Source organism: Mesocricetus auratus, unplaced genomic scaffold, assembly GCF_017639785.1.
Source record: "Mesocricetus auratus isolate SY011 unplaced genomic scaffold, BCM_Maur_2.0 Super-Scaffold_100011, whole genome shotgun sequence".
Taxonomy (NCBI): domain Eukaryota; kingdom Metazoa; phylum Chordata; class Mammalia; order Rodentia; family Cricetidae; genus Mesocricetus; species Mesocricetus auratus.
In genome coordinates, this window is record NW_024429195.1 from 7409708 (window position 1) to 7419009 (window position 9302).

Below are 9302 nucleotides of genomic sequence, written 5' to 3' on the forward strand. Positions count from 1 at the left end.
GTGGGAGGCCTTAAACTGAGTGGGACAAGTTCAGAGCAAAAAGAGGCAAAGGTAAATCTTTTTTAGAGGTATAACTAGATAAGTGATACACATATAAAGAAGAGATCTCTTCCTGGAGTTTTTTTTTAGACAGGGTCTCACTCTGCATCCCAGGGTGCACCAGAACCCGCAGTTGAACAACATCAGCCTCTTGAGTGCCCCCCCCCATGAGGCTTAGAAAGAAGTTTTCTTTAAGGAGGAACGTACAGGTTGGGGTTGGAACGGAGTAGTGATTGGGGATTTCTGAGTCGCTTCCTCCCCCCCATCATTTGCTTAAATAAATCTTGTTAAGGCTTACTTTACATACAATAGAGTTATAACTTGTTTGTATATGTAGATGTAAATGTAGTATAAAGTGTATGTGTTATATGCATACTGATTTTATAACACCTCATGAAACTGTATGTGTAACATCTTAAATACACACCTGGGGATGTAACTCACCTGGCAGAGTGCTAGCCTACGATGAGATGCGTGAGGCCCAGGTTTCAATCCCCAGCACCCAGTAAACCAGATGTTATGGTGCACACCCGTAATCCTAGCACTCAGGAAGTAGGGACAAGAGGATACTAAGTTTCAGTTGTTCTTGACGACAAATAGAGTTGGTGGCTAACCCAAGATACATGTGATGCTTTCACAAAGGAAAAAAAAAAAAACAAAAAGGTTAGAAATAAGACAGGCCTGCAATATAGGATACTGGGAACCAGGCTAGTTCAAAAGGTGAACGCGGGCTAGCAAGTAAGACTGTTGGAAAACACGGAAACAGCTTGAGAACAGGAATGAAAATAATTCACAGCGGACAGTGAACTACACTTGCAGCCTACAGAGGGGAGCATCTCTGAGTGAACCCGCCATCACTGGATGCTGCGAACAGTTCCTACCCTGCCCCCGTGACTTACACACTGTCCCCGAGAGCAGAGAGCAAGTGGCCCCAGGAGGATTATGACGAGGTCCAAGCTGAAAGTGCCGTGTCTGCTTGTCGGCTGCTTCTGCCCTACTTCTCTGTATCTTTGAACCCTGAGTGGAGTGTGTTCTTATCCTACTTCCTGTCATGTCCTCTGAAGCCCAGGCAAGGCTGAAGTCCAGCTCTGTAGATTCCTGGACCAGTCAGTCAGTGTGTTTCTGTCTCTCTGATTGAGGAAATGCATTTGTACCTTACCTTTGATCTCTGGCTATGAATGAGAGGTTTGTGAGCTAGTAAAGAAATGTCTGTCATTAGTGGCTGGTTGAAGGAGATCGATGTCTTTAGGGTGAATTGGACCTTCTGCCCCAGGAGAGGGTACCTTATAAACTCCAGTATGATATGCCCAGGGAAGAAGGCGTTAGGTAACCTTTAAAGTCACCCAGGTGACTCACAATGACAACTGGAATCCTGTTTGACAATATGCCTTCTCTCCACACCCATCTGTCACCGAGAGCCACCTATTACAGGACAGCCACTCACTGATCTGATATATGCCCATTCCTTCCTTTGCTCACTCAGCAACTAATTATTGACCTGAAAAGCATAGGTTTGGCTCCGTATAGGGGACTCAGGGCAGTCCAGACATGGGCCTGGGTCTTGTCCTGCACAAGGGACACATTAATCAAGTCAAACAGATGAATGCAACATTACCATGAAGGCAAATGAAAATCTGATTTTACTTGTTATGAAGAGGAGATATCAGGAGAAGCTTGTTAATTATGATGATCAAATTTTATGGAGGAGAATAGAGAGCTAAATGTTATCTTTGGAGAAAAGACAGAAAAATACTTTAAAGACAGAGGCTTACTGTTGCATAAAAGATTTTTTTACGAGTTCTTCCTTGTAGTTTTTGAGATCATAATATATGCACAATTTCCTCCTTCTCTTTCCTCCCTCTGTAGCATCCCATATACCTCTCTTTGATCTCTTTCATGGCCTTTGTTTCCATTAATTATTGTTATATACCTATTTATATGCACACACATATAGTCCTAAAGACATAGATACACTGTGCTTATTCTGTAGAATGTTACTTGCATGTATATGTTTTCAGCATATACCTATTTATATGCACACACATATAGTCCTAAAGACATAGATACACTGTGCTTATTCTGTAGAATGTTACTTGTATGTACACGTTTTCAGCATATACCTATTTATATGCACACACATATAGTCCTAAAGACATAGATACAATGTGCTTATTCTGTAGAATGTTACTTGTATGTACATGTTTTCAGCATATTGATGACCAGTTGGTGCGCTTTCCCTGGGGAAGACTTTTTCCTACTCTCAGCCTGCCTTGGTGCTTCTAGGGCTGAGGTCTTGTGGTGTTTTCCCCATCACTTCAGCGTGTCTACTATTGTGGTTCTTGTTCGGCTCCCGTTTGGGCAGTCATGCTGGTGAGCCCTTGTGGGTGTGGCCTCTGAAGTTACCGGGAGACACAGACACCTCTGGTTCGTTCCTGTCTTTACACACAGTCTTCTGCACGGTTCCCTGAACCTTAGGTGTGGGAGTGTTTTGGGAGTCCTTTGGACAACTCTGACCAACAATGCAAAAAAAAAAAAAAAAAAAAAAGAGTATCTCATGTCATTGAGGTTGTGTTAGATTGTCATTGACTCTTAGGAGGAGCATTGTTAGCTCAGAGGGAAAACTTAATTTAAACTACATATACATGTGCTTATATATACATACTTATGTGTATTCCAGGGTCTTTTAATGTAATAGCTACCCATATGATACCCTTCTCCTTCCTTTTGGGTTTATCTTCTCCTGTCCCTGATCAGAGCCCCTGTTTCTCCCCATTCTGCCAATCAGATCACTTACACCTTGCGATCAGAGCCTGTTTCTCCCCGTTCTGCCAATCAGATCACTTACACCTTGCGATTAGACCCCGTTTCTCCCCGTTCTGCCAATCAGATCACTTACACCTTGCGATTAGAGCCCGTTTCTCCCCGTCCTGCCAATCGGATCACTTACACCCTGCGATTCCCCTCCTTACTGCTTGCTCACTCCTCTACCTTGGCGATGGTCCCTTTTACTTCCCTGGTTTCTGCAGTTACTCTAGGCTGTATACTCACATCTGAAGATTTGTTGCTAGCAGCCTTGTATGAGAGAGAACAAGTGATGTTCGTATTTCTGGGTCTATGTTCCCTCACTCATTTTGATCTTTTCTTTTTCTTTTTCTTTTTTAGTTTTTCAAGACAGGGTTTCTCTGTATTGCTTTGGAGGCTGTCCTGGAACTCGCTCTGTAGACCAGGCTGGCCTCGAAACTCACAGAGACCCGCCTGCCTCTGTCTCCTGAGTGCTGGGATTAAAGGCATGCGCCACCACGGTAGATTTATTTTTATTTTTTGAGAATTTTTCACACTGATTTCCAGAGTGCCTCAACCAGTTTGCAATCCCACCGACAGTGAAAGAGGGTTCCATTTTCTTCACACTACTTTAAGCGTTATTGTTAGTTGTTTTGTTAATCTTTGCCGTACAGACTGAGGTAAAATAAAACATCAAAATTGTTTTGATTGGCATTTCCCTAATGACTAGAGATGGTAAATATTTTTGAAGATACTTTGTAGCCATTTTCTCCTCCTTTTGAGAACTCACTATTTAGGTCCCAGAATGTATATATATGCTGGGCAGTGGTGGTACATGTCTGTAATCCCAGCATTTGGGAGGCAGAGGCAGGAGGATCTCTGAGTTCAAGGCCATCCTGGTCTACAGAGCAAGTTCCAGGACAGCCAAGGCTACACAGAGAAACCATGTCTCTAAAAATCAATACATGTATTGTGCACACATATACATACACACAAATATATACGTATATACACACACTCGTATATGTATTTCTTTATATATTCGGGACATGAATGTTTTCTCAGATATATAACTGGCAGAGACTCGCATTCTGTGGGTTTCTTCTTTGTCCAGCTGCTTGTTTCCTTAGCTGTGCAGAAACATTTCAGTTTTAAGAGGTCCCATTTGTCAATTGTTGGCTGCAATTCTTGGTCAAATTCAGAGTCCTTTCCTAACCTTTATCACGTGGGGTACAGCTTATGTTTTCTCCTGGAAGTTTCAGGGTTTCAGGTTTCACACTTAGATCTTTGGTTTATTTGGAATTAGTTTTGTGCAAGGTGAAGGATATGGGTCTAATTTCATTCTTCTGCATGAGGACATCCAGTTTTTCCAGCATCATTTGTGAAGATGCTTCATTCTCTCCAGTGTATATTTTTGGCACTTTGTCAAGTATTAAATGGCTAGAGTTACATGTACTTATGTTTGGGTCCTTGATTTTGTTCCACTGGTCCTACGTGTCTTTTTTTGTGCCAGCATCATGTTTTTTTTTATTGCTATGGTTCTGTAATATATCTTAAAATCTGAAATGGTAATCTGTTCAGCATTGTTCTTTTTTTTTATATCAGATTTGTTTTGGTTATCTGGGTTTTCATCTCTATTCCTGTGAGGAATGAGACTGAGTGGGATTGCATTGAATCTGTAAATAACTTCTAGCAGAATGGTAAATTTTACAATATGGATTCTATCAATCCTTGAGCCTTTCCATTTTCTAATAACCTTCTCTTTCTTCAGAAGTTTAAAGTTTTAATTGCCAAGGTCCTTCACTTCCTTGGTTAGGTTTATTCCTAGATATTTTATTTTCTTTGAGTCTGTTGTGAATGCAAGTATGTCCATGATTTCTTTCTGTATTTTTTTTGTTGGTATATAAAAAAGTTATTGTTTTGTGCAAGTTGATTCTGTATTCTGAATTTTTTCATTTCTAGAAGTTTCCTGGTAGAATTTTTGGGGCCTCTAACACACAATGCCATCTACAAGCAGGAACGGTTTGACTTATTCATTCTCTATTTGCGTCCCTTGAATTTACTTCTCTTGCCTTACTGCTTCAGATAGTACTCAGGGCACAGCATTGAAAAAGAGTGGGGGAGGTGGACATCCCTGTCTCATTGTGCACTTCAGTGGGATTGCTTCAGATTCTTCTCATTTTATTACTTTTTATTTATTTTTGGTTTTTCGAGACAGGGTTTCTCTGTAGTTTTGGAGCCTGTCCTGGAACTCCCTTTGTAGACCCCTGCTGTGGGTTCCTCATCTATAGCTTTTATTATGTCGAGGTATGTTTCTTCTAGCCCTGCATCTAGGACTTCCATCGTGAAGGCGTGTCTGGCCTTGCCAGAGGCCTTTTCCACATCTATTGAGGTGATGGAGTGGCCTTTGTCTTTAAGTCCACTTTGTGGTTCATTGCATTTGTTGTACATGTTGAGCCATCCCTGCATTTCAGGGATAAAGCCAACTTGGCCACAGTGTATAATCTTTTTGATGCGTGTCTGTGCTCTGTATGCAAGCATTTTATTGAGTACTTTTGAATCTGTTGCCACCCAGATATTGGCCTGTAGTTTGCTTTTTTGTTGTTGCTGTATCTACCTCATTTTGGTATCGGTGTGAGATTGGCCTCATAGAGGAGTTGGGGAGCGCTCCATCTGTCTCTCTTTCTTTCTTTCTTTCTTTCTTTCTTTCTTTCTTTCTTTCTTTCTTTTTTTTTTTGAGACAGAATTTCTCTGTAGTTTTTGGAGGCTGTCCTGGAACTCCCTTTGTAGACCAGACTGGCCTCCAACTCACAAAGATCCGCCTGCCTCTGCCTCCTGAGTGCTGAAATCAAAAGAAGGGCTGGCTATAGGTCTTTTCTGATGCTGTGAATCCTTCTAACCCTGAACTTCTTTAGCCGGAAGGCTTTTATTTGAAATTAATTAATTCATTTTACATCCTGACTGAAGCCTGGTCTTCCTCCCTCCCCCCCCCCCCATCCCCACCTCAACTCACTCTTCCTCAGAATGCAGCAGGCCTCCCCTGGGCACCAGCAAAGCAGGGCATATCAAGCTGCCACGAGACCAAGCACCTCCCCCTGTATTCAGCCTGGGCAAGGTGATCCTGCATGAGTGCATGAGGAACAGGTTCCCAAGAGCCAGCAGGGACAGCCCGGCTCCCATTGTCTGGGGTCCCACATATAGTCCAAGCTACTCAACTGTCACATACATTCACAAGGCCTAGGCTGGTCTCATGCCGGCTCCCTGGTTGTTGGTTCAGGCTCTGTGAGCCAGGCCAGTGGTTTCTGTGGGTTTTCCTGCAATGCACCTGACCCCCCTGCTTGCTACAATCCCTTCTCCCTCTCCGTAGCAGAACTCAGCAGCACAGTCCAATGTTTGGCCGTGGGTCTCTGAATCTGCCTCCATTAGTCACTGGATGAAGGCTGTCTGATGACAACCGGGTTAGTTACCAGTCTGATCACAGGGATGGCCAATTCAGACTATACATCCACTGCTGCCAGGAGTCTGAGCAGGGGCCATCCTTGTAGACGCCTGGGAGTTTCCCTTGCATCAGGATTCTACCCGACTCCATAAATCCCCCCTTTCCAGTCATCTCTCTCAGCACTGTTCCCCTCCGCCCATCACCCAAGCTGACCCCTCAAGTTCCCATGCCCATCTGCCCTCAGTCCAACCGGGAGATCCCATTCTGTTTCTCCTTCCCATCGCTGGAAGGGCTTTTTTATTACCATTTCAATCTTTTCAGGGTTAGGGCTCTGTTTATGTTGGTGATCTCTTCGTGTTTTAACTTTGGTGGCTTGTTTGAATCTAGAAAATAATTTCTTTCATTTAGAAACCTAATCTTAACGGAGTACGGGTTTTAAATATATCCCCTTATAATAGTCTGAATTTCTTAGTGTCTGTTGTAATGCCTCCCCATTCATTTTCTGATTCTAGTAATTTGTTTTCTCTCTTTCTTAAGAAGATGACTACTATAATCTGAAAGATTTCTCTGTGACTAGAATGATGTTAAATTATTTATATATCACTTAAAATAGTGGTTATAAATCAGTATTTTTAAAAATCAGGCACAGTGGTAAGTCATCACCTTTACTTGATTTCTAATTATGAACAAGATATTTTCTGTCTTGCTAGGGAAATTTTTGTCATCAGTGACTGGTTATACAAACAAATGAGAAGTTGAGGGGATTGTAACATGGCACAGAGTAAAGGCATTTGCCACCAAGCCTGGCAACCCGAGTTTGATCCTTGGGACCTACTTGTGGAAGGAGAGAACTAACTCTTCCATGTTGTCCTCCGACCTCCACATAGGTATCCTGGCATGTATGCACCTCCTCCCACACATACATACAAATAGAAATTGAAAAAATAAGAAAGTGAGGTGTAAGGAGAATAAAGTAGGGTCTTAAAGCATATACACATATAAGTATGTAGCATTTCGATGACTCTTATTGATATTTAAATAACATACCATAAAATTCACCCTTCAAAAAAAGATTGCTTCTATCTTTATTACGTGTATGTGTCTGTATGTGGGTATGTGTTCATGAGTGCAGACACCTGCAAGGGCCAGAAGAGGGCACTAGATTCCCTAGAGTTTGAATTTCAAGTAGTTGTGAGGGGTCTGATGTAGGGGCTGAAGACCAAACTGAGGCTCTCTGCAGTACAGACTCTTAACTGATGGAATACCTCTCCTGTAACCTTTAAAATAAAAAGTCTAGTGGCTTCTGGTATATTGTCTTAGTTAAGGTTTCTATTGCCACGAAGAGACACCGTGAGGAAAACATTTAATTGGGGTGGCTTACAGTTTGGAGGTTCAGTCCATTATCATCATGGTGGGACATGGCAGCGTGCAGACAGACATGGTGCTGGAGAAGGGGCTGAGAGCTCTACATCTCTCAGGCAACAGGAAGTGAGCTGAGACACTGGGTATGGCTTGAGCATATATGAGACCTCAAGCTCACCCACACACTGACAGACTTACTCCAACACACCTACACAGTGATACATTTACTCCAACAAGACTACTCCACTCCAACAAAGCCACACCTCCTAGTAGTGCCCACTACCTTTGGGGGCCGTTTTCTTTCAAACCACCACATGTATTTACAGAGTTTTAAATGACCAGTTTTTTTTTAATTAACTTTTATTTCTGTGTATGTGTGTGCACCTGTGTGTATGCCACACATATGCAGATGTACAGGGAGACGAGAAAGAGGGTGTTGGGTTTCCTGAGGCTAGAGTTACAGGTTATTGGTGAGTCACCTGATGTGAACTCCATTTTTTAAAAAATTAAGACATTTTTGTGGCCCCACAAAGAAATCATGGATACACTCATTTTTATTCTAAACACCCCCTACCTCTGCTAACTACTCAACCACTTATTCAGGAGTGGATTTGATCGTAGTGGACATTTCCTTTAAATGGTCCTGCAAGTTGTAACATTTTGTATCCAGCTTCTCAGTGTAATGTTTCAAGATACACTTCCCTTCTTGAATGTGTCGGCATTTCATTCCATTCTTGAAGCCAAGTAATATTATTATTTTTATGGATAAAGTAAATCTTACTCGGCTGTTTATTAGTTGAGGAACTTCTGAGTTGTTTCTCTGGGATCTTAGGCGTATCGTTATGAACCACCATTTAGAAGTTGTATGGAAGCATCTTTTCATTTTCCTTGGCTGGATAGTGATAGGAAGGACTGCTGGCCCATATGGTAGCTGTATTTCAGCCATTTGAGAAACGTTCTCATTTTACCCCTCAATTCTGCAGTTTTTTTAAAAGACAGGATAGCCTTAACTGGCCTCATGCTTTGTAATGTAGCTGAGAACGACCTTGAATTTTCCTCCAGCCCAAAGTCGGAAGAGCAAATTTTAAAATTAGTTTGTGTTTTAATCTCTTCGAGGGAATGCTTAAGCCCACCTTGATTCTTGGAGATTATTGGAAATTGATGATTATTTCATGTCTAAATAGTTACTTCTAATGGATGAAAACTCAACTACATCTAATGTTATTGAAATTCTGCAAATAGAAGCATCTAGGCTCTGTTCCACTATTACACCACACCCGTGACTGCATCTTGCCTGACATGTTGTTATTATTGGATTCAGAGTTGACCACGGGTGATGTTTCTCCTCCAGTAGCCTACGTAGCACCTTCCAGCACCATGAAAATGAACTTGTTTGAGCTTGGTTCTACTATGACTTGCTACAAAGGTGTTTGGTGTACAGAGCAACCATTTCCTATCAACTAGTTTTGGTGGGCAACCAAGAGGAATGTCCAGAGACTGCATTGCTTTGGGGGCCCCTGGAGCCTCCCTGATTGACAACTCTGAAGAAGGTATCCTACATCTGGCCCTTGACATTTTTCTTAATAATGACCATGGCTTTTAGGAACATCACTCTTTAGCCATGCAAAAATGTATCCCTTTATTTTTACCTTACGTTTTCAGTTGGCTTACAAAGCAGTAG